Source organism: Anomaloglossus baeobatrachus, unplaced genomic scaffold (genome assembly GCF_048569485.1).
Source record: "Anomaloglossus baeobatrachus isolate aAnoBae1 unplaced genomic scaffold, aAnoBae1.hap1 Scaffold_4233, whole genome shotgun sequence".
NCBI lineage: Eukaryota > Metazoa > Chordata > Amphibia > Anura > Aromobatidae > Anomaloglossus > Anomaloglossus baeobatrachus.
Genome location: NW_027443569.1, coordinates 1 through 21883, shown reverse-complemented (window position 1 = coordinate 21883; position 21883 = coordinate 1). Strand labels below are relative to the sequence as shown.

At 46.4% G+C, this 21883-nt stretch overlaps 12 non-coding genes across 12 annotated transcripts; all 12 read right to left on the bottom strand.

Moving 5' to 3' along the window:
- Positions 1-836: 836 nt before the first annotated feature.
- Positions 837-1027, bottom strand: LOC142279090 (U2 spliceosomal RNA). The gene has a single exon (XR_012741820.1). It is a non-coding gene; the product is annotated as a U2 spliceosomal RNA (small nuclear RNA).
- A 1387-nt stretch (positions 1028-2414) lies between these two features.
- LOC142279089 (U2 spliceosomal RNA) lies at positions 2415-2605 on the bottom strand. Its single transcript, XR_012741819.1, has one exon. It is a non-coding gene; the product is annotated as a U2 spliceosomal RNA (small nuclear RNA).
- Positions 2606-3992: 1387 nt separating this feature from the next.
- Positions 3993-4183, bottom strand: LOC142279087 (U2 spliceosomal RNA). Its single transcript, XR_012741818.1, has one exon. It is a non-coding gene; the product is annotated as a U2 spliceosomal RNA (small nuclear RNA).
- A 1387-nt stretch (positions 4184-5570) lies between these two features.
- LOC142279086 (U2 spliceosomal RNA) lies at positions 5571-5761 on the bottom strand. Its single transcript, XR_012741817.1, has one exon. It is a non-coding gene; the product is annotated as a U2 spliceosomal RNA (small nuclear RNA).
- Positions 5762-7148: 1387 nt separating this feature from the next.
- On the bottom strand, positions 7149-7339 carry LOC142279085 (U2 spliceosomal RNA). The gene has a single exon (XR_012741816.1). It is a non-coding gene; the product is annotated as a U2 spliceosomal RNA (small nuclear RNA).
- A 1387-nt stretch (positions 7340-8726) lies between these two features.
- Positions 8727-8917, bottom strand: LOC142279084 (U2 spliceosomal RNA). The gene has a single exon (XR_012741815.1). It is a non-coding gene; the product is annotated as a U2 spliceosomal RNA (small nuclear RNA).
- Positions 8918-10304: 1387 nt separating this feature from the next.
- Positions 10305-10495, bottom strand: LOC142279108 (U2 spliceosomal RNA). The gene has a single exon (XR_012741837.1). It is a non-coding gene; the product is annotated as a U2 spliceosomal RNA (small nuclear RNA).
- Positions 10496-11882: 1387 nt separating this feature from the next.
- On the bottom strand, positions 11883-12073 carry LOC142279107 (U2 spliceosomal RNA). Its single transcript, XR_012741836.1, has one exon. It is a non-coding gene; the product is annotated as a U2 spliceosomal RNA (small nuclear RNA).
- A 1387-nt stretch (positions 12074-13460) lies between these two features.
- Positions 13461-13651, bottom strand: LOC142279106 (U2 spliceosomal RNA). Its single transcript, XR_012741835.1, has one exon. It is a non-coding gene; the product is annotated as a U2 spliceosomal RNA (small nuclear RNA).
- Positions 13652-17127: 3476 nt separating this feature from the next.
- On the bottom strand, positions 17128-17319 carry LOC142279105 (U2 spliceosomal RNA). The gene has a single exon (XR_012741834.1). It is a non-coding gene; the product is annotated as a U2 spliceosomal RNA (small nuclear RNA).
- Positions 17320-18708: 1389 nt separating this feature from the next.
- Positions 18709-18899, bottom strand: LOC142279095 (U2 spliceosomal RNA). The gene has a single exon (XR_012741825.1). It is a non-coding gene; the product is annotated as a U2 spliceosomal RNA (small nuclear RNA).
- A 1389-nt stretch (positions 18900-20288) lies between these two features.
- On the bottom strand, positions 20289-20479 carry LOC142279083 (U2 spliceosomal RNA). Its single transcript, XR_012741814.1, has one exon. It is a non-coding gene; the product is annotated as a U2 spliceosomal RNA (small nuclear RNA).
- Between the last annotated feature and the right edge of the window lie 1404 nt (positions 20480-21883).

The window sequence follows — 21883 nt, the reverse complement described above, 5'->3', positions numbered from 1 at the left end:
TGTCATCGGGGGGCATTGTGACAAGCCGCCAGTGTTCCGTCTCTTCATGTTGTGCACAGTTCAAACGGAAAATACATCAACAGGCAGACTACAGAAAAGCTTACTATCAAAGGTTAGAGGGGGGCTTTCTCAGAGGGCTTTTTACAGTTTTTCTATTCCCAATTAGCCGTTTAAGTGTACTTATTGAAAGTAGTAATTCTTTCATAGGCCGCCCTTTCTTAGTATTTGACGTTCCTTATATTGCGGTATGAGGCTTCGCAGTAGGTTGCAAACATTCATCACCCATGACTGTCCCCAATTGAGCTCAGAAGCTCAATGTCTATCATGACCTCTCTTTTAGAATGTCCAAGAGCAAGCAAACTATTCCTCCAGGAGAGGGCGCCAACAGACTACTAAAGAGATCATCATTACTCAAAGAAAACCCCAAAAACCAATGCATGATAGGAATAAACAGGTAACTTTCTTTGGAGTGGAAGCGGAGAGATCGCACCAGATGCCAATTCTAGATGTTATCACACCTGTGGTCACTGCAGCAGCAGGTGAATCCACTTTGTCCAAAAGGGATCTATTCCATTCAATTGCAAATGATCTAGATAAGACAGAGAACTGCAGCACGGGGACATAGCCGAGTTGGTCAGGTTGAGTGGTGATGAGTTTGCTATTTGGATGAATAAAGAAAGTCAAAAGTGTGAAAGATAAAAAACAAAAGGAGGAAGTGTGAAAAGTGAATGGGCCAAATTGAGGTGCATATGAAGACGTATGCTTTCTTCCAATTCATTAAATCGGGCTAATATGAATCAGGTGAATTGAGTTCTGCTTTTGGAAACTGGGTTAAGAAGGGGTGCACCGTTCCTGGAGGTACTGCAATACCAGGTCAATGCGTGGAGTGGACAGAGCAAGCTCTTTTTCCATCTCCCTGTTCTAAAAATCCATTTAATATATGGTCCCCAGATAGGGGACGTATCAGATATTAAACTGATAAGAACAGATACTACACTTGATCTTAGCCAAAAGGCCGAGAAGCGATAACCAGAATTGGTTTGGGCCTCGAGTGGCACCCTGGCCTATGCCGGACACATCTTAGGGAGAGAGAGCGAGAGGGAGACAAACCCACGCCTACACAAGACATTTTGTCACCCAAGCCAACCCTTGAAAAGGCTGCTTTGCAGAGCCAAAACAAGAAGAATGGTGCGTTTTGCAGCCGCCGCCCACTGCAATGAATCTGAATAACTCCTCCTTTAGGGCGCAAGCAACTCCCCTCCCCCTTGCAGTCTTTCCAATTCACGATACAAAAAGACGGACAGGACAGGTTGCCTGACTTTCCGTCACTGCCACCCTTTGCCATCCTTACCCGTAGAAAGCCCTTTCATCATCCCCAAACCCTAATCTTTTCCCTTTCCTTCCCAGCCCCCAAACCCTGCCCTCTGTACCTTTCTCACCACCCGCTTCCCTTCTCCTGTCATCCCCCTACCACCCGGGAAAAAAAGAGATTGCCCCCTCCTTCCACTAGCCCACCCTCCCACCCAAAGAACAACTTCTTCTGCGCAGCTTGTTTTCTAGGCAGCAGCGCTATTGTGATGTCATCGGGGGGCATTGTGACAAGCCGCCAGTGTTCCGTCTCTTCATGTTGTGCACAGTTCAAACGGAAAATACATCAACAGGCAGACTACAGAAAAGCTTACTATCAAAGGTTAGAGGGGGGCTTTCTCAGAGGGCTTTTTACAGTTTTTCTATTCCCAATTAGCCGTTTAAGTGTACTTATTGAAAGTAGTAATTCTTTCATAGGCCGCCCTTTCTTAGTATTTGACGTTCCTTATATTGCGGTATGAGGCTTCGCAGTAGGTTGCAAACATTCATCACCCATGACTGTCCCCAATTGAGCTCAGAAGCTCAATGTCTATCATGACCTCTCTTTTAGAATGTCCAAGAGCAAGCAAACTATTCCTCCAGGAGAGGGCGCCAACAGACTACTAAAGAGATCATCATTACTCAAAGAAAACCCCAAAAACCAATGCATGATAGGAATAAACAGGTAACTTTCTTTGGAGTGGAAGCGGAGAGATCGCACCAGATGCCAATTCTAGATGTTATCACACCTGTGGTCACTGCAGCAGCAGGTGAATCCACTTTGTCCAAAAGGGATCTATTCCATTCAATTGCAAATGATCTAGATAAGACAGAGAACTGCAGCACGGGGACATAGCCGAGTTGGTCAGGTTGAGTGGTGATGAGTTTGCTATTTGGATGAATAAAGAAAGTCAAAAGTGTGAAAGATAAAAAACAAAAGGAGGAAGTGTGAAAAGTGAATGGGCCAAATTGAGGTGCATATGAAGACGTATGCTTTCTTCCAATTCATTAAATCGGGCTAATATGAATCAGGTGAATTGAGTTCTGCTTTTGGAAACTGGGTTAAGAAGGGGTGCACCGTTCCTGGAGGTACTGCAATACCAGGTCAATGCGTGGAGTGGACAGAGCAAGCTCTTTTTCCATCTCCCTGTTCTAAAAATCCATTTAATATATGGTCCCCAGATAGGGGACGTATCAGATATTAAACTGATAAGAACAGATACTACACTTGATCTTAGCCAAAAGGCCGAGAAGCGATAACCAGAATTGGTTTGGGCCTCGAGTGGCACCCTGGCCTATGCCGGACACATCTTAGGGAGAGAGAGCGAGAGGGAGACAAACCCACGCCTACACAAGACATTTTGTCACCCAAGCCAACCCTTGAAAAGGCTGCTTTGCAGAGCCAAAACAAGAAGAATGGTGCGTTTTGCAGCCGCCGCCCACTGCAATGAATCTGAATAACTCCTCCTTTAGGGCGCAAGCAACTCCCCTCCCCCTTGCAGTCTTTCCAATTCACGATACAAAAAGACGGACAGGACAGGTTGCCTGACTTTCCGTCACTGCCACCCTTTGCCATCCTTACCCGTAGAAAGCCCTTTCATCATCCCCAAACCCTAATCTTTTCCCTTTCCTTCCCAGCCCCCAAACCCTGCCCTCTGTACCTTTCTCACCACCCGCTTCCCTTCTCCTGTCATCCCCCTACCACCCGGGAAAAAAAGAGATTGCCCCCTCCTTCCACTAGCCCACCCTCCCACCCAAAGAACAACTTCTTCTGCGCAGCTTGTTTTCTAGGCAGCAGCGCTATTGTGATGTCATCGGGGGGCATTGTGACAAGCCGCCAGTGTTCCGTCTCTTCATGTTGTGCACAGTTCAAACGGAAAATACATCAACAGGCAGACTACAGAAAAGCTTACTATCAAAGGTTAGAGGGGGGCTTTCTCAGAGGGCTTTTTACAGTTTTTCTATTCCCAATTAGCCGTTTAAGTGTACTTATTGAAAGTAGTAATTCTTTCATAGGCCGCCCTTTCTTAGTATTTGACGTTCCTTATATTGCGGTATGAGGCTTCGCAGTAGGTTGCAAACATTCATCACCCATGACTGTCCCCAATTGAGCTCAGAAGCTCAATGTCTATCATGACCTCTCTTTTAGAATGTCCAAGAGCAAGCAAACTATTCCTCCAGGAGAGGGCGCCAACAGACTACTAAAGAGATCATCATTACTCAAAGAAAACCCCAAAAACCAATGCATGATAGGAATAAACAGGTAACTTTCTTTGGAGTGGAAGCGGAGAGATCGCACCAGATGCCAATTCTAGATGTTATCACACCTGTGGTCACTGCAGCAGCAGGTGAATCCACTTTGTCCAAAAGGGATCTATTCCATTCAATTGCAAATGATCTAGATAAGACAGAGAACTGCAGCACGGGGACATAGCCGAGTTGGTCAGGTTGAGTGGTGATGAGTTTGCTATTTGGATGAATAAAGAAAGTCAAAAGTGTGAAAGATAAAAAACAAAAGGAGGAAGTGTGAAAAGTGAATGGGCCAAATTGAGGTGCATATGAAGACGTATGCTTTCTTCCAATTCATTAAATCGGGCTAATATGAATCAGGTGAATTGAGTTCTGCTTTTGGAAACTGGGTTAAGAAGGGGTGCACCGTTCCTGGAGGTACTGCAATACCAGGTCAATGCGTGGAGTGGACAGAGCAAGCTCTTTTTCCATCTCCCTGTTCTAAAAATCCATTTAATATATGGTCCCCAGATAGGGGACGTATCAGATATTAAACTGATAAGAACAGATACTACACTTGATCTTAGCCAAAAGGCCGAGAAGCGATAACCAGAATTGGTTTGGGCCTCGAGTGGCACCCTGGCCTATGCCGGACACATCTTAGGGAGAGAGAGCGAGAGGGAGACAAACCCACGCCTACACAAGACATTTTGTCACCCAAGCCAACCCTTGAAAAGGCTGCTTTGCAGAGCCAAAACAAGAAGAATGGTGCGTTTTGCAGCCGCCGCCCACTGCAATGAATCTGAATAACTCCTCCTTTAGGGCGCAAGCAACTCCCCTCCCCCTTGCAGTCTTTCCAATTCACGATACAAAAAGACGGACAGGACAGGTTGCCTGACTTTCCGTCACTGCCACCCTTTGCCATCCTTACCCGTAGAAAGCCCTTTCATCATCCCCAAACCCTAATCTTTTCCCTTTCCTTCCCAGCCCCCAAACCCTGCCCTCTGTACCTTTCTCACCACCCGCTTCCCTTCTCCTGTCATCCCCCTACCACCCGGGAAAAAAAGAGATTGCCCCCTCCTTCCACTAGCCCACCCTCCCACCCAAAGAACAACTTCTTCTGCGCAGCTTGTTTTCTAGGCAGCAGCGCTATTGTGATGTCATCGGGGGGCATTGTGACAAGCCGCCAGTGTTCCGTCTCTTCATGTTGTGCACAGTTCAAACGGAAAATACATCAACAGGCAGACTACAGAAAAGCTTACTATCAAAGGTTAGAGGGGGGCTTTCTCAGAGGGCTTTTTACAGTTTTTCTATTCCCAATTAGCCGTTTAAGTGTACTTATTGAAAGTAGTAATTCTTTCATAGGCCGCCCTTTCTTAGTATTTGACGTTCCTTATATTGCGGTATGAGGCTTCGCAGTAGGTTGCAAACATTCATCACCCATGACTGTCCCCAATTGAGCTCAGAAGCTCAATGTCTATCATGACCTCTCTTTTAGAATGTCCAAGAGCAAGCAAACTATTCCTCCAGGAGAGGGCGCCAACAGACTACTAAAGAGATCATCATTACTGAAAGAAAACCCCAAAAACCAATGCATGATAGGAATAAACAGGTAACTTTCTTTGGAGTGGAAGCGGAGAGATCGCACCAGATGCCAATTCTAGATGTTATCACACCTGTGGTCACTGCAGCAGCAGGTGAATCCACTTTGTCCAAAAGGGATCTATTCCATTCAATTGCAAATGATCTAGATAAGACAGAGAACTGCAGCACGGGGACATAGCCGAGTTGGTCAGGTTGAGTGGTGATGAGTTTGCTATTTGGATGAATAAAGAAAGTCAAAAGTGTGAAAGATAAAAAACAAAAGGAGGAAGTGTGAAAAGTGAATGGGCCAAATTGAGGTGCATATGAAGACGTATGCTTTCTTCCAATTCATTAAATCGGGCTAATATGAATCAGGTGAATTGAGTTCTGCTTTTGGAAACTGGGTTAAGAAGGGGTGCACCGTTCCTGGAGGTACTGCAATACCAGGTCAATGCGTGGAGTGGACAGAGCAAGCTCTTTTTCCATCTCCCTGTTCTAAAAATCCATTTAATATATGGTCCCCAGATAGGGGACGTATCAGATATTAAACTGATAAGAACAGATACTACACTTGATCTTAGCCAAAAGGCCGAGAAGCGATAACCAGAATTGGTTTGGGCCTCGAGTGGCACCCTGGCCTATGCCGGACACATCTTAGGGAGAGAGAGCGAGAGGGAGACAAACCCACGCCTACACAAGACATTTTGTCACCCAAGCCAACCCTTGAAAAGGCTGCTTTGCAGAGCCAAAACAAGAAGAATGGTGCGTTTTGCAGCCGCCGCCCACTGCAATGAATCTGAATAACTCCTCCTTTAGGGCGCAAGCAACTCCCCTCCCCCTTGCAGTCTTTCCAATTCACGATACAAAAAGACGGACAGGACAGGTTGCCTGACTTTCCGTCACTGCCACCCTTTGCCATCCTTACCCGTAGAAAGCCCTTTCATCATCCCCAAACCCTAATCTTTTCCCTTTCCTTCCCAGCCCCCAAACCCTGCCCTCTGTACCTTTCTCACCACCCGCTTCCCTTCTCCTGTCATCCCCCTACCACCCGGGAAAAAAAGAGATTGCCCCCTCCTTCCACTAGCCCACCCTCCCACCCAAAGAACAACTTCTTCTGCGCAGCTTGTTTTCTAGGCAGCAGCGCTATTGTGATGTCATCGGGGGGCATTGTGACAAGCCGCCAGTGTTCCGTCTCTTCATGTTGTGCACAGTTCAAACGGAAAATACATCAACAGGCAGACTACAGAAAAGCTTACTATCAAAGGTTAGAGGGGGGCTTTCTCAGAGGGCTTTTTACAGTTTTTCTATTCCCAATTAGCCGTTTAAGTGTACTTATTGAAAGTAGTAATTCTTTCATAGGCCGCCCTTTCTTAGTATTTGACGTTCCTTATATTGCGGTATGAGGCTTCGCAGTAGGTTGCAAACATTCATCACCCATGACTGTCCCCAATTGAGCTCAGAAGCTCAATGTCTATCATGACCTCTCTTTTAGAATGTCCAAGAGCAAGCAAACTATTCCTCCAGGAGAGGGCGCCAACAGACTACTAAAGAGATCATCATTACTCAAAGAAAACCCCAAAAACCAATGCATGATAGGAATAAACAGGTAACTTTCTTTGGAGTGGAAGCGGAGAGATCGCACCAGATGCCAATTCTAGATGTTATCACACCTGTGGTCACTGCAGCAGCAGGTGAATCCACTTTGTCCAAAAGGGATCTATTCCATTCAATTGCAAATGATCTAGATAAGACAGAGAACTGCAGCACGGGGACATAGCCGAGTTGGTCAGGTTGAGTGGTGATGAGTTTGCTATTTGGATGAATAAAGAAAGTCAAAAGTGTGAAAGATAAAAAACAAAAGGAGGAAGTGTGAAAAGTGAATGGGCCAAATTGAGGTGCATATGAAGACGTATGCTTTCTTCCAATTCATTAAATCGGGCTAATATGAATCAGGTGAATTGAGTTCTGCTTTTGGAAACTGGGTTAAGAAGGGGTGCACCGTTCCTGGAGGTACTGCAATACCAGGTCAATGCGTGGAGTGGACAGAGCAAGCTCTTTTTCCATCTCCCTGTTCTAAAAATCCATTTAATATATGGTCCCCAGATAGGGGACGTATCAGATATTAAACTGATAAGAACAGATACTACACTTGATCTTAGCCAAAAGGCCGAGAAGCGATAACCAGAATTGGTTTGGGCCTCGAGTGGCACCCTGGCCTATGCCGGACACATCTTAGGGAGAGAGAGCGAGAGGGAGACAAACCCACGCCTACACAAGACATTTTGTCACCCAAGCCAACCCTTGAAAAGGCTGCTTTGCAGAGCCAAAACAAGAAGAATGGTGCGTTTTGCAGCCGCCGCCCACTGCAATGAATCTGAATAACTCCTCCTTTAGGGCGCAAGCAACTCCCCTCCCCCTTGCAGTCTTTCCAATTCACGATACAAAAAGACGGACAGGACAGGTTGCCTGACTTTCCGTCACTGCCACCCTTTGCCATCCTTACCCGTAGAAAGCCCTTTCATCATCCCCAAACCCTAATCTTTTCCCTTTCCTTCCCAGCCCCCAAACCCTGCCCTCTGTACCTTTCTCACCACCCGCTTCCCTTCTCCTGTCATCCCCCTACCACCCGGGAAAAAAAGAGATTGCCCCCTCCTTCCACTAGCCCACCCTCCCACCCAAAGAACAACTTCTTCTGCGCAGCTTGTTTTCTAGGCAGCAGCGCTATTGTGATGTCATCGGGGGGCATTGTGACAAGCCGCCAGTGTTCCGTCTCTTCATGTTGTGCACAGTTCAAACGGAAAATACATCAACAGGCAGACTACAGAAAAGCTTACTATCAAAGGTTAGAGGGGGGCTTTCTCAGAGGGCTTTTTACAGTTTTTCTATTCCCAATTAGCCGTTTAAGTGTACTTATTGAAAGTAGTAATTCTTTCATAGGCCGCCCTTTCTTAGTATTTGACGTTCCTTATATTGCGGTATGAGGCTTCGCAGTAGGTTGCAAACATTCATCACCCATGACTGTCCCCAATTGAGCTCAGAAGCTCAATGTCTATCATGACCTCTCTTTTAGAATGTCCAAGAGCAAGCAAACTATTCCTCCAGGAGAGGGCGCCAACAGACTACTAAAGAGATCATCATTACTCAAAGAAAACCCCAAAAACCAATGCATGATAGGAATAAACAGGTAACTTTCTTTGGAGTGGAAGCGGAGAGATCGCACCAGATGCCAATTCTAGATGTTATCACACCTGTGGTCACTGCAGCAGCAGGTGAATCCACTTTGTCCAAAAGGGATCTATTCCATTCAATTGCAAATGATCTAGATAAGACAGAGAACTGCAGCACGGGGACATAGCCGAGTTGGTCAGGTTGAGTGGTGATGAGTTTGCTATTTGGATGAATAAAGAAAGTCAAAAGTGTGAAAGATAAAAAACAAAAGGAGGAAGTGTGAAAAGTGAATGGGCCAAATTGAGGTGCATATGAAGACGTATGCTTTCTTCCAATTCATTAAATCGGGCTAATATGAATCAGGTGAATTGAGTTCTGCTTTTGGAAACTGGGTTAAGAAGGGGTGCACCGTTCCTGGAGGTACTGCAATACCAGGTCAATGCGTGGAGTGGACAGAGCAAGCTCTTTTTCCATCTCCCTGTTCTAAAAATCCATTTAATATATGGTCCCCAGATAGGGGACGTATCAGATATTAAACTGATAAGAACAGATACTACACTTGATCTTAGCCAAAAGGCCGAGAAGCGATAACCAGAATTGGTTTGGGCCTCGAGTGGCACCCTGGCCTATGCCGGACACATCTTAGGGAGAGAGAGCGAGAGGGAGACAAACCCACGCCTACACAAGACATTTTGTCACCCAAGCCAACCCTTGAAAAGGCTGCTTTGCAGAGCCAAAACAAGAAGAATGGTGCGTTTTGCAGCCGCCGCCCACTGCAATGAATCTGAATAACTCCTCCTTTAGGGCGCAAGCAACTCCCCTCCCCCTTGCAGTCTTTCCAATTCACGATACAAAAAGACGGACAGGACAGGTTGCCTGACTTTCCGTCACTGCCACCCTTTGCCATCCTTACCCGTAGAAAGCCCTTTCATCATCCCCAAACCCTAATCTTTTCCCTTTCCTTCCCAGCCCCCAAACCCTGCCCTCTGTACCTTTCTCACCACCCGCTTCCCTTCTCCTGTCATCCCCCTACCACCCGGGAAAAAAAGAGATTGCCCCCTCCTTCCACTAGCCCACCCTCCCACCCAAAGAACAACTTCTTCTGCGCAGCTTGTTTTCTAGGCAGCAGCGCTATTGTGATGTCATCGGGGGGCATTGTGACAAGCCGCCAGTGTTCCGTCTCTTCATGTTGTGCACAGTTCAAACGGAAAATACATCAACAGGCAGACTACAGAAAAGCTTACTATCAAAGGTTAGAGGGGGGCTTTCTCAGAGGGCTTTTTACAGTTTTTCTATTCCCAATTAGCCGTTTAAGTGTACTTATTGAAAGTAGTAATTCTTTCATAGGCCGCCCTTTCTTAGTATTTGACGTTCCTTATATTGCGGTATGAGGCTTCGCAGTAGGTTGCAAACATTCATCACCCATGACTGTCCCCAATTGAGCTCAGAAGCTCAATGTCTATCATGACCTCTCTTTTAGAATGTCCAAGAGCAAGCAAACTATTCCTCCAGGAGAGGGCGCCAACAGACTACTAAAGAGATCATCATTACTCAAAGAAAACCCCAAAAACCAATGCATGATAGGAATAAACAGGTAACTTTCTTTGGAGTGGAAGCGGAGAGATCGCACCAGATGCCAATTCTAGATGTTATCACACCTGTGGTCACTGCAGCAGCAGGTGAATCCACTTTGTCCAAAAGGGATCTATTCCATTCAATTGCAAATGATCTAGATAAGACAGAGAACTGCAGCACGGGGACATAGCCGAGTTGGTCAGGTTGAGTGGTGATGAGTTTGCTATTTGGATGAATAAAGAAAGTCAAAAGTGTGAAAGATAAAAAACAAAAGGAGGAAGTGTGAAAAGTGAATGGGCCAAATTGAGGTGCATATGAAGACGTATGCTTTCTTCCAATTCATTAAATCGGGCTAATATGAATCAGGTGAATTGAGTTCTGCTTTTGGAAACTGGGTTAAGAAGGGGTGCACCGTTCCTGGAGGTACTGCAATACCAGGTCAATGCGTGGAGTGGACAGAGCAAGCTCTTTTTCCATCTCCCTGTTCTAAAAATCCATTTAATATATGGTCCCCAGATAGGGGACGTATCAGATATTAAACTGATAAGAACAGATACTACACTTGATCTTAGCCAAAAGGCCGAGAAGCGATAACCAGAATTGGTTTGGGCCTCGAGTGGCACCCTGGCCTATGCCGGACACATCTTAGGGAGAGAGAGCGAGAGGGAGACAAACCCACGCCTACACAAGACATTTTGTCACCCAAGCCAACCCTTGAAAAGGCTGCTTTGCAGAGCCAAAACAAGAAGAATGGTGCGTTTTGCAGCCGCCGCCCACTGCAATGAATCTGAATAACTCCTCCTTTAGGGCGCAAGCAACTCCCCTCCCCCTTGCAGTCTTTCCAATTCACGATACAAAAAGACGGACAGGACAGGTTGCCTGACTTTCCGTCACTGCCACCCTTTGCCATCCTTACCCGTAGAAAGCCCTTTCATCATCCCCAAACCCTAATCTTTTCCCTTTCCTTCCCAGCCCCCAAACCCTGCCCTCTGTACCTTTCTCACCACCCGCTTCCCTTCTCCTGTCATCCCCCTACCACCCGGGAAAAAAAGAGATTGCCCCCTCCTTCCACTAGCCCACCCTCCCACCCAAAGAACAACTTCTTCTGCGCAGCTTCTTTTCTAGGCAGCAGCGCTATTGTGATGTCATCGGGGGGCATTGTGACAAGCCGCCAGTGTTCCGTCTCTTCATGTTGTGCACAGTTCAAACGGAAAATACATCAACAGGCAGACTACAGAAAAGCTTACTATCAAAGGTTAGAGGGGGGCTTTCTCAGAGGGCTTTTTACAGTTTTTCTATTCCCAATTAGCCGTTTAAGTGTACTTATTGAAAGTAGTAATTCTTTCATAGGCCGCCCTTTCTTAGTATTTGACGTTCCTTATATTGCGGTATGAGGCTTCGCAGTAGGTTGCAAACATTCATCACCCATGACTGTCCCCAATTGAGCTCAGAAGCTCAATGTCTATCATGACCTCTCTTTTAGAATGTCCAAGAGCAAGCAAACTATTCCTCCAGGAGAGGGCGCCAACAGACTACTAAAGAGATCATCATTACTGAAAGAAAACCCCAAAAACCAATGCATGATAGGAATAAACAGGTAACTTTCTTTGGAGTGGAAGCGGAGAGATCGCACCAGATGCCAATTCTAGATGTTATCACACCTGTGGTCACTGCAGCAGCAGGTGAATCCACTTTGTCCAAAAGGGATCTATTCCATTCAATTGCAAATGATCTAGATAAGACAGAGAACTGCAGCACGGGGACATAGCCGAGTTGGTCAGGTTGAGTGGTGATGAGTTTGCTATTTGGATGAATAAAGAAAGTCAAAAGTGTGAAAGATAAAAAACAAAAGGAGGAAGTGTGAAAAGTGAATGGGCCAAATTGAGGTGCATATGAAGACGTATGCTTTCTTCCAATTCATTAAATCGGGCTAATATGAATCAGGTGAATTGAGTTCTGCTTTTGGAAACTGGGTTAAGAAGGGGTGCACCGTTCCTGGAGGTACTGCAATACCAGGTCAATGCGTGGAGTGGACAGAGCAAGCTCTTTTTCCATCTCCCTGTTCTAAAAATCCATTTAATATATGGTCCCCAGATAGGGGACGTATCAGATATTAAACTGATAAGAACAGATACTACACTTGATCTTAGCCAAAAGGCCGAGAAGCGATAACCAGAATTGGTTTGGGCCTCGAGTGGCACCCTGGCCTATGCCGGACACATCTTAGGGAGAGAGAGCGAGAGGGAGACAAACCCACGCCTACACAAGACATTTTGTCACCCAAGCCAACCCTTGAAAAGGCTGCTTTGCAGAGCCAAAACAAGAAGAATGGTGCGTTTTGCAGCCGCCGCCCACTGCAATGAATCTGAATAACTCCTCCTTTAGGGCGCAAGCAACTCCCCTCCCCCTTGCAGTCTTTCCAATTCACGATACAAAAAGACGGACAGGACAGGTTGCCTGACTTTCCGTCACTGCCACCCTTTGCCATCCTTACCCGTAGAAAGCCCTTTCATCATCCCCAAACCCTAATCTTTTCCCTTTCCTTCCCAGCCCCCAAACCCTGCCCTCTGTACCTTTCTCACCACCCGCTTCCCTTCTCCTGTCATCCCCCTACCACCCGGGAAAAAAAGAGATTGCCCCCTCCTTCCACTAGCCCACCCTCCCACCCAAAGAACAACTTCTTCTGCGCAGCTTGTTTTCTAGGCAGCAGCGCTATTGTGATGTCATCGGGGGGCATTGTGACAAGCCGCCAGTGTTCCGTCTCTTCATGTTGTGCACAGTTCAAACGGAAAATACATCAACAGGCAGACTACAGAAAAGCTTACTATCAAAGGTTAGAGGGGGGCTTTCTCAGAGGGCTTTTTACAGTTTTTCTATTCCCAATTAGCCGTTTAAGTGTACTTATTGAAAGTAGTAATTCTTTCATAGGCCGCCCTTTCTTAGTATTTGACGTTCCTTATATTGCGGTATGAGGCTTCGCAGTAGGTTGCAAACATTCATCACCCATGACTGTCCCCAATTGAGCTCAGAAGCTCAATGTCTATCATGACCTCTCTTTTAGAATGTCCAAGAGCAAGCAAACTATTCCTCCAGGAGAGGGCGCCAACAGACTACTAAAGAGATCATCATTACTCAAAGAAAACCCCAAAAACCAATGCATGATAGGAATAAACAGGTAACTTTCTTTGGAGTGGAAGCGGAGAGATCGCACCAGATGCCAATTCTAGATGTTATCACACCTGTGGTCACTGCAGCAGCAGGTGAATCCACTTTGTCCAAAAGGGATCTATTCCATTCAATTGCAAATGATCTAGATAAGACAGAGAACTGCAGCACGGGGACATAGCCGAGTTGGTCAGGTTGAGTGGTGATGAGTTTGCTATTTGGATGAATAAAGAAAGTCAAAAGTGTGAAAGATAAAAAACAAAAGGAGGAAGTGTGAAAAGTGAATGGGCCAAATTGAGGTGCATATGAAGACGTATGCTTTCTTCCAATTCATTAAATCGGGCTAATATGAATCAGGTGAATTGAGTTCTGCTTTTGGAAACTGGGTTAAGAAGGGGTGCACCGTTCCTGGAGGTACTGCAATACCAGGTCAATGCGTGGAGTGGACAGAGCAAGCTCTTTTTCCATCTCCCTGTTCTAAAAATCCATTTAATATATGGTCCCCAGATAGGGGACGTATCAGATATTAAACTGATAAGAACAGATACTACACTTGATCTTAGCCAAAAGGCCGAGAAGCGATAACCAGAATTGGTTTGGGCCTCGAGTGGCACCCTGGCCTATGCCGGACACATCTTAGGGAGAGAGAGCGAGAGGGAGACAAACCCACGCCTACACAAGACATTTTGTCACCCAAGCCAACCCTTGAAAAGGCTGCTTTGCAGAGCCAAAACAAGAAGAATGGTGCGTTTTGCAGCCGCCGCCCACTGCAATGAATCTGAATAACTCCTCCTTTAGGGCGCAAGCAACTCCCCTCCCCCTTGCAGTCTTTCCAATTCACGATACAAAAAGACGGACAGGACAGGTTGCCTGACTTTCCGTCACTGCCACCCTTTGCCATCCTTACCCGTAGAAAGCCCTTTCATCATCCCCAAACCCTAATCTTTTCCCTTTCCTTCCCAGCCCCCAAACCCTGCCCTCTGTACCTTTCTCACCACCCGCTTCCCTTCTCCTGTCATCCCCCTACCACCCGGGAAAAAAAGAGATTGCCCCCTCCTTCCACTAGCCCACCCTCCCACCCAAAGAACAACTTCTTCTGCGCAGCTTGTTTTCTAGGCAGCAGCGCTATTGTGATGTCATCGGGGGGCATTGTGACAAGCCGCCAGTGTTCCGTCTCTTCATGTTGTGCACAGTTCAAACGGAAAATACATCAACAGGCAGACTACAGAAAAGCTTACTATCAAAGGTTAGAGGGGGGCTTTCTCAGAGGGCTTTTTACAGTTTTTTCTATTCCCAATTAGCCGTTTAAGTGTACTTATTGAAAGTAGTAATTCTTTCATAGGCCGCCCTTTCTTAGTATTTGACGTTCCTTATATTGCGGTATGAGGCTTCGCAGTAGGTTGCAAACATTCATCACCCATGACTGTCCCCAATTGAGCTCAGAAGCTCAATGTCTATCATGACCTCTCTTTTAGAATGTCCAAGAGCAAGCAAACTATTCCTCCAGGGAGAGGGCGCCAACAGACTACTAAAGAGATCATCATTAGGCCTATGTTGCACACGGTGCGTTTTTCTCGGCGTTTTTGCGCGTTTTTCGGGGTGCGTTTTTGGCCTCAAAACTGCATGACTTTGCTTCCCCAGCAAAGTCTATGAGTTTTAATTTTTTGCTGTCCTCACACAGCGTTTTTTTTTTTCAGCTGCGTTTTGTCGGTGACCACAAAAAACGCAGCATGTCAATTATTCCCGCGTTTTTCACTGCGCTTTTCATCCATTGAGTTCAATGGGATGTTGAAAGACGCAATGAGAAACGCAAATAGCTGCGTTTTGGTGCGTTTCTAAGACCAAAACGAAGCAGCTATAAGCGCAGGAGGTGGGTAGTAAAGTGACGTGTACAGGAAGAGGATTCCTTCTGTCAGTATAGACAGAAGCATGAATCCTCCCGGTACCGTCACCGCCGCGTCCACCTCCCGTCCTGTGCATGTATGCTGCCGTGCGGCGCCATGTACAGGCAGGAGGTGGAAGCGGCTGCGAAAACAAAAGTTAACAGTAGAATAAAAAAAAAAAAAGTATACTCACCTGTGTGCAGCTCGCGGTGCCATGCCCGCTCCCAGCTCCTGTCACGGTATCGCCGCTCCCGCTCTGGCTGTGTGCAGTCTCCCCGGGGCAGGACCTTGCTTGCAGGACCTGGCGATGGATCACCTGATGCAGTCACCTGACGCATCAGGTGATCGTAAGTATCGCGGTGACGCGGGCGCCCGGGGCCGGTATCAGCGGATGAGTCAGGAGACTTCATCCCTGATTACCGGCAGCTGCTGCAGCGATCGGACGGGATCAGACTCCCGCCCCATCGCTCCGGGAGCTGCCGGGTAATTCAGCACATAAGTGAGTATTATTTTTTTTTTTTTTCTACTGATGCATCTGCTGATTGTATAATCGGCTTTTATACAATCAGCTGATGTGTGATGGGATTCACATCCTTTAACCTGACACATCATCTGATCGCTTTGCCTTCCAGCAAACCGATCAGATGATATTGGATCCTGATTGGACGGCGCGGGACCCTGACCCAGGATTACTGCGGAGGGGGGTTTATTTCAATAAAGATGGAGTCACTAATTGTGTTGTGTTTTATTTCTAATAAAAATATTTTTCTGTGTTGTGTTTTTTTTTTTATCTTTACTAGAAATTCATGGTGGCCATGTCTAATATTGGCGTGACACCATGAATTTCGGGCTTAGGGCTAGCTGATAATATACAGCTAGCCCTAACTCCATTATTACCTGGCTAGCCACCCGGCATCAGGGCAGCCGGAAGAGTTGGATACAGCGCCAGAAGATGGCGCTTCTATGGAAAGCGCCATTTTCTGGGGTGGCTGCGGGACTGCAATTCACAGCAAGGGTGCCCAGAAAGCATGGGCACCCTGCACTGTGGATTCCAATCCCCAGCTGCCTAGTTGTACCCGGCTGGACTCAAAAATGGGGCGAAGCTCACGTCATTTTTTTTTTAAATTATTTCATGAAATTCATGAAATAATTTAAAAAAAAAGGGCTTCCCTATATTTTTGGTTCCCAGCCGGGTACAAATAGGCAGCTGGGGGTTGGGGCAGCCCGTACCTGCCTGCTGTACCCGGCTAGCATACAAAAATATGGCGAAGCCCACGTCATTTTTTTTTTTGGGGGGGCAAAGAAATCCTGCATACAGTCCTGAAGGAGGATGCTGAAGCCTTGTAGTTCGACAGCTGCTGTCTGCTCTCCTGCATACACTATTGGATGGAGGATGCTGAGCCTTGTAGTTCGACAGCTGCTGTCTGCTGTCCTGCATACACTATTGGATCGAGGATGCTGAGCCTTGTAGTTCTGCAGCTGTCTGCTCTTCTGCATACACTAGTGGAGAATGAAGAACACATTGAAGAAGGAAATGACATCAGACCTTTTTTTTTTTTTGTTCACTGATAAAAAACGCAGTGAGCAAAAACGCAGCAAAACGCAGCAAAAAAACGCACCAAATCGCGGCAAAACGCGTGCGTTTTTTGCCGCGTTTTTTCGACGCAGGTGCGTTTTTGTGCGTTTTTAGCGGCCAAAAACGCACAAAAACGCAGCGTCAAAAAAACGCAGCGTGTGCACATAGCCTTACTCAAAGAAAACCCCAAAAACCAATGCATGATAGGAATAAACAGGTAAACTTTCTTTGGAGTGGAAGCGGAGAGATCGCACCAGATGCCATTCTAGATGTTATCACACCTGTGGTCACTGCAGCAGCAGGTGAATCCACTTTGTCCAAAAGGGATCTATTCCATTCAATTGCAAATGATCTAGATAAGACAGAGAACTGCAGCACGGGGACATAGCCGAGTTGGTCAGGTTGAGTGGTGATGAGTTTGCTATTTGGATGAATAAAGAAAGTCAAAAGTGTGAAAGATTAAAAAACAAAAGGAGGAAGTGTGAAAAGTGAATGGGCCAAATTGAGGTGCATATGAAGACGTATGCTTTCTTCCAATTCATTAAATCGGGCTAATATGAATCAGGTGAATTGAGTTCTGCTTTTGGAAACTGGGTTAAGAAGGGGTGCACCGTTCCTGGAGGTACTGCAATACCAGGTCAATGCGTGGAGTGGACAGAGCAAGCTCTTTTTCCATCTCCCTGTTCTAAAAAATCCATTTAATATATGGTCCCCAGATAGGGGACGTATCAGATATTAAACTGATAAGAACAGATACTACACTTGATCTTAGCCAAAAGGCCGAGAAGCGATAACCAGAATTGGTTTGGGCCTCGAGTGGCACCCTGGCCTATGCCGGACACATCTTAGGGAAGAGAGAGCGAGAGGGAGACAAACCCACGCCTACACAAGACATTTTGTCACCCAAGCCAACCCTTGAAAAGGCTGCTTTGCAGAGCCAAAACAAGAAGAATGGTGCGTTTTGCAGCCGCCGCCCACTGCAATGAATCTGAATAACTCCTCCTTTAGGGCGCAAGCAACTCCCCTCCCCCTTGCAGTCTTTCCAATTCACGATACAAAAAGACGGACAGGACAGGTTGCCTGACTTTCCGTCACTGCCACCCTTTGCCATCCTTACCCGTAGAAAGCCCTTTCATCATCCCCAAACCCTAATCTTTTCCCTTTCCTTCCCAGCCCCCAAACCCTGCCCTCTGTACCTTTCTCACCACCCGCTTCCCTTCTCCTGTCATCCCCCTACCACCCGGGAAAAAAAGAGATTGCCCCCTCCTTCCACTAGCCCACCCTCCCACCCAAAGAACAACTTCTTCTGCGCAGCTTGTTTTCTAGGCAGCAGCGCTATTGTGATGTCATCGGGGGGCATTGTGACAAGCCGCCAGTGTTCCGTCTCTTCATGTTGTGCACAGTTCAAACGGAAAATACATCAACAGGCAGACTACAGAAAAGCTTACTATCAAAGGTTAGAGGGGGGCTTTCTCAGAGGGCTTTTTACAGTTTTTCTATTCCCAATTAGCCGTTTAAGTGTACTTATTGAAAGTAGTAATTCTTTCATAGGCCGCCCTTTCTTAGTATTTGACGTTCCTTATATTGCGGTATGAGGCTTCGCAGTAGGTTGCAAACATTCATCACCCATGACTGTCCCCAATTGAGCTCAGAAGCTCAATGTCTATCATGACCTCTCTTTTAGAATGTCCAAGAGCAAGCAAACTATTCCTCCAGGACGAGGGCGCCAACAGACTACTAAAGAGATCATCATTACTCAAAGAAAACCCCAAAAACCAATGCATGATAGGAATAAACAGGTAACTTTCTTTGGAGTGGAAGCGGAGAGATCGCACCAGATGCCAATTCTAGATGTTATCACACCTGTGGTCACTGCAGCAGCAGGTGAATCCACTTTGTCCAAAAGGGATCTATTCCATTCAATTGCAAATGATCTAGATAAGACAGAGAACTGCAGCACGGGGACATAGCCGAGTTGGTCAGGTTGAGTGGTGATGAGTTTGCTATTTGGATGAATAAAGAAAGTCAAAAGTGTGAAAGATAAAAAACAAAAGGAGGAAGTGTGAAAAGTGAATGGGCCAAATTGAGGTGCATATGAAGACGTATGCTTTCTTCCAATTCATTAAATCGGGCTAATATGAATCAGGTGAATTGAGTTCTGCTTTTGGAAACTGGGTTAAGAAGGGGTGCACCGTTCCTGGAGGTACTGCAATACCAGGTCAATGCGTGGAGTGGACAGAGCAAGCTCTTTTTCCATCTCCCTGTTCTAAAAATCCATTTAATATATGGTCCCCAGATAGGGGACGTATCAGATATTAAACTGATAAGAACAGATACTACACTTGATCTTAGCCAAAAGGCCGAGAAGCGATAACCAGAATTGGTTTGGGCCTCGAGTGGCACCCTGGCCTATGCCGGACACATCTTAGGGAGAGAGAGCGAGAGGGAGACAAACCCACGCCTACACAAGACATTTTGTCACCCAAGCCAACCCTTGAAAAGGCTGCTTTGCAGAGCCAAAACAAGAAGAATGGTGCGTTTTGCAGCCGCCGCCCACTGCAATGAATCTGAATAACTCCTCCTTTAGGGCGCAAGCAACTCCCCTCCCCCTTGCAGTCTTTCCAATTCACGATACAAAAAGACGGACAGGACAGGTTGCCTGACTTTCCGTCACTGCCACCCTTTGCCATCCTTACCCGTAGAAAGCCCTTTCATCATCCCCAAACCCTAATCTTTTCCCTTTCCTTCCCAGCCCCCAAACCCTGCCCTCTGTACCTTTCTCACCACCCGCTTCCCTTCTCCTGTCATCCCCCTACCACCCGGGAAAAAAAGAGATTGCCCCCTCCTTCCACTAGCCCACCCTCCCACCCAAAGAACAACTTCTTCTGCGCAGCTTGTTTTCTAGGCAGCAGCGCTATTGTGATGTCATCGGGGGGCATTGTGACAAGCCGCCAGTGTTCCGTCTCTTCATGTTGTGCACAGTTCAAACGGAAAATACATCAACAGGCAGACTACAGAAAAGCTTACTATCAAAGGTTAGAGGGGGGCTTTCTCAGAGGGCTTTTTACAGTTTTTCTATTCCCAATTAGCCGTTTAAGTGTACTTATTGAAAGTAGTAATTCTTTCATAGGCCGCCCTTTCTTAGTATTTGACGTTCCTTATATTGCGGTATGAGGCTTCGCAGTAGGTTGCAAACATTCATCACCCATGACTGTCCCCAATTGAGCTCAGAAGCTCAATGTCTATCATGACCTCTCTTTTAGAATGTCCAAGAGCAAGCAAACTATTCCTCCAGGAGAGGGCGCCAACAGACTACTAAAGAGATCATCATTACTCAAAGAAAACCCCAAAAACCAATGCATGATAGGAATAAACAGGTAACTTTCTTTGGAGTGTGGAAGCGGAGAGATCGCACCAGATGCCAATTCTAGATGTTATCACACCTGTGGTCACTGCAGCAGCAGGTGAATCCACTTTGTCCAAAAGGGATCTATTCCATTCAATTGCAAATGATCTAGATAAGACAGAGAACTGCAGCACGGGGACATAGCCGAGTTGGTCAGGTTGAGTGGTGATGAGTTTGCTATTTGGATGAATAAAGAAAGTCAAAAGTGTGAAAGATAAAAAACAAAAGGAGGAAGTGTGAAAAGTGAATGGGCCAAATTGAGGTGCATATGAAGACGTATGCTTTCTTCCAATTCATTAAATCGGGCTAATATGAATCAGGTGAATTGAGTTCTGCTTTTGGAAACTGGGTTAAGAAGGGGTGCACCGTTCCTGGAGGTACTGCAATACCAGGTCAATGCGTGGAGTGGACAGAGCAAGCTCTTTTTCCATCTCCCTGTTCTAAAAATCCATTTAATATATGGTCCCCAGATAGGGGACGTATCAGATATTAAACTGATAAGAACAGATACTACACTTGATCTTAGCCAAAAGGCCGAGAAGCGATAACCAGAATTGGTTTGGGCCTCGAGTGGCACCCTGGCCTATGCCGGACACATCTTAGGGAGAGAGAGCGAGAGGGAGACAAACCCACGCCTACACAAGACATTTTGTCACCCAAGCCAACCCTTGAAAAGGCTGCTTTGCAGAGCCAAAACAAGAAGAATGGTGCGTTTTGCAGCCGCCGCCCACTGCAATGAATCTGAATAACTCCTCCTTTAGGGCGCAAGCAACTCCCCTCCCCCTTGCAGTCTTTCCAATTCACGATACAAAAAGACGGACAGGACAGGTTGCCTGACTTTCCGTCACTGCCACCCTTTGCCATCCTTACCCGTAGAAAGCCCTTTCATCATCCCCAAACCCTAATCTTTTCCCTTTCCTTCCCAGCCCCCAAACCCTGCCCTCTGTACCTTTCTCACCACCCGCTTCCCTTCTCCTGTCATCCCCCTACCACCCGGGAAAAAAAGAGATTGCCCCCTCCTTCCACTAGCCCACCCTCCCACCCAAAGAACAACTTCTTCTGCGCAGCTTGTTTTCTAGGCAGCAGCGCTATTGTGATGTCATCGGGGGGCATTGTGACAAGCCGCCAGTGTTCCGTCTCTTCATGTTGTGCACAGTTCAAACGGAAAATACATCAACAGGCAGACTACAGAAAAGCTTACTATCAAAGGTTAGAGGGGGGCTTTCTCAGAGGGCTTTTTACAGTTTTTCTATTCCCAATTAGCCGTTTAAGTGTACTTATTGAAAGTAGTAATTCTTTCATAGGCCGCCCTTTCTTAGTATTTGACGTTCCTTATATTGCGGTATGAGGCTTCGCAGTAGGTTGCAAACATTCATCACCCATGACTGTCCCCAATTGAGCTCAGAAGCTCAATGTCTATCATGACCTCTCTTTTAGAATGTCCAAGAGCAAGCAAACTATTCCTCCAGGAGAGGGCGCCAACAGACTACTAAAGAGATCATCATTACTCAAAGAAAACCCCAAAAACCAATGCATGATAGGAATAAACAGGTAACTTTCTTTGGAGTGGAAGCGGAGAGATCGCACCAGATGCCAATTCTAGATGTTATCACACCTGTGGTCACTGCAGCAGCAGGTGAATCCACTTTGTCCAAAAGGGATCTATTCCATTCAATTGCAAATGATCTAGATAAGACAGAGAACTGCAGCACGGGGACATAGCCGAGTTGGTCAGGTTGAGTGGTGATGAGTTTGCTATTTGGATGAATAAAGAAAGTCAAAAGTGTGAAAGATAAAAAACAAAAGGAGGAAGTGTGAAAAGTGAATGGGCCAAATTGAGGTGCATATGAAGACGTATGCTTTCTTCCAATTCATTAAATCGGGCTAATATGAATCAGGTGAATTGAGTTCTGCTTTTGGAAACTGGGTTAAGAAGGGGTGCACCGTTCC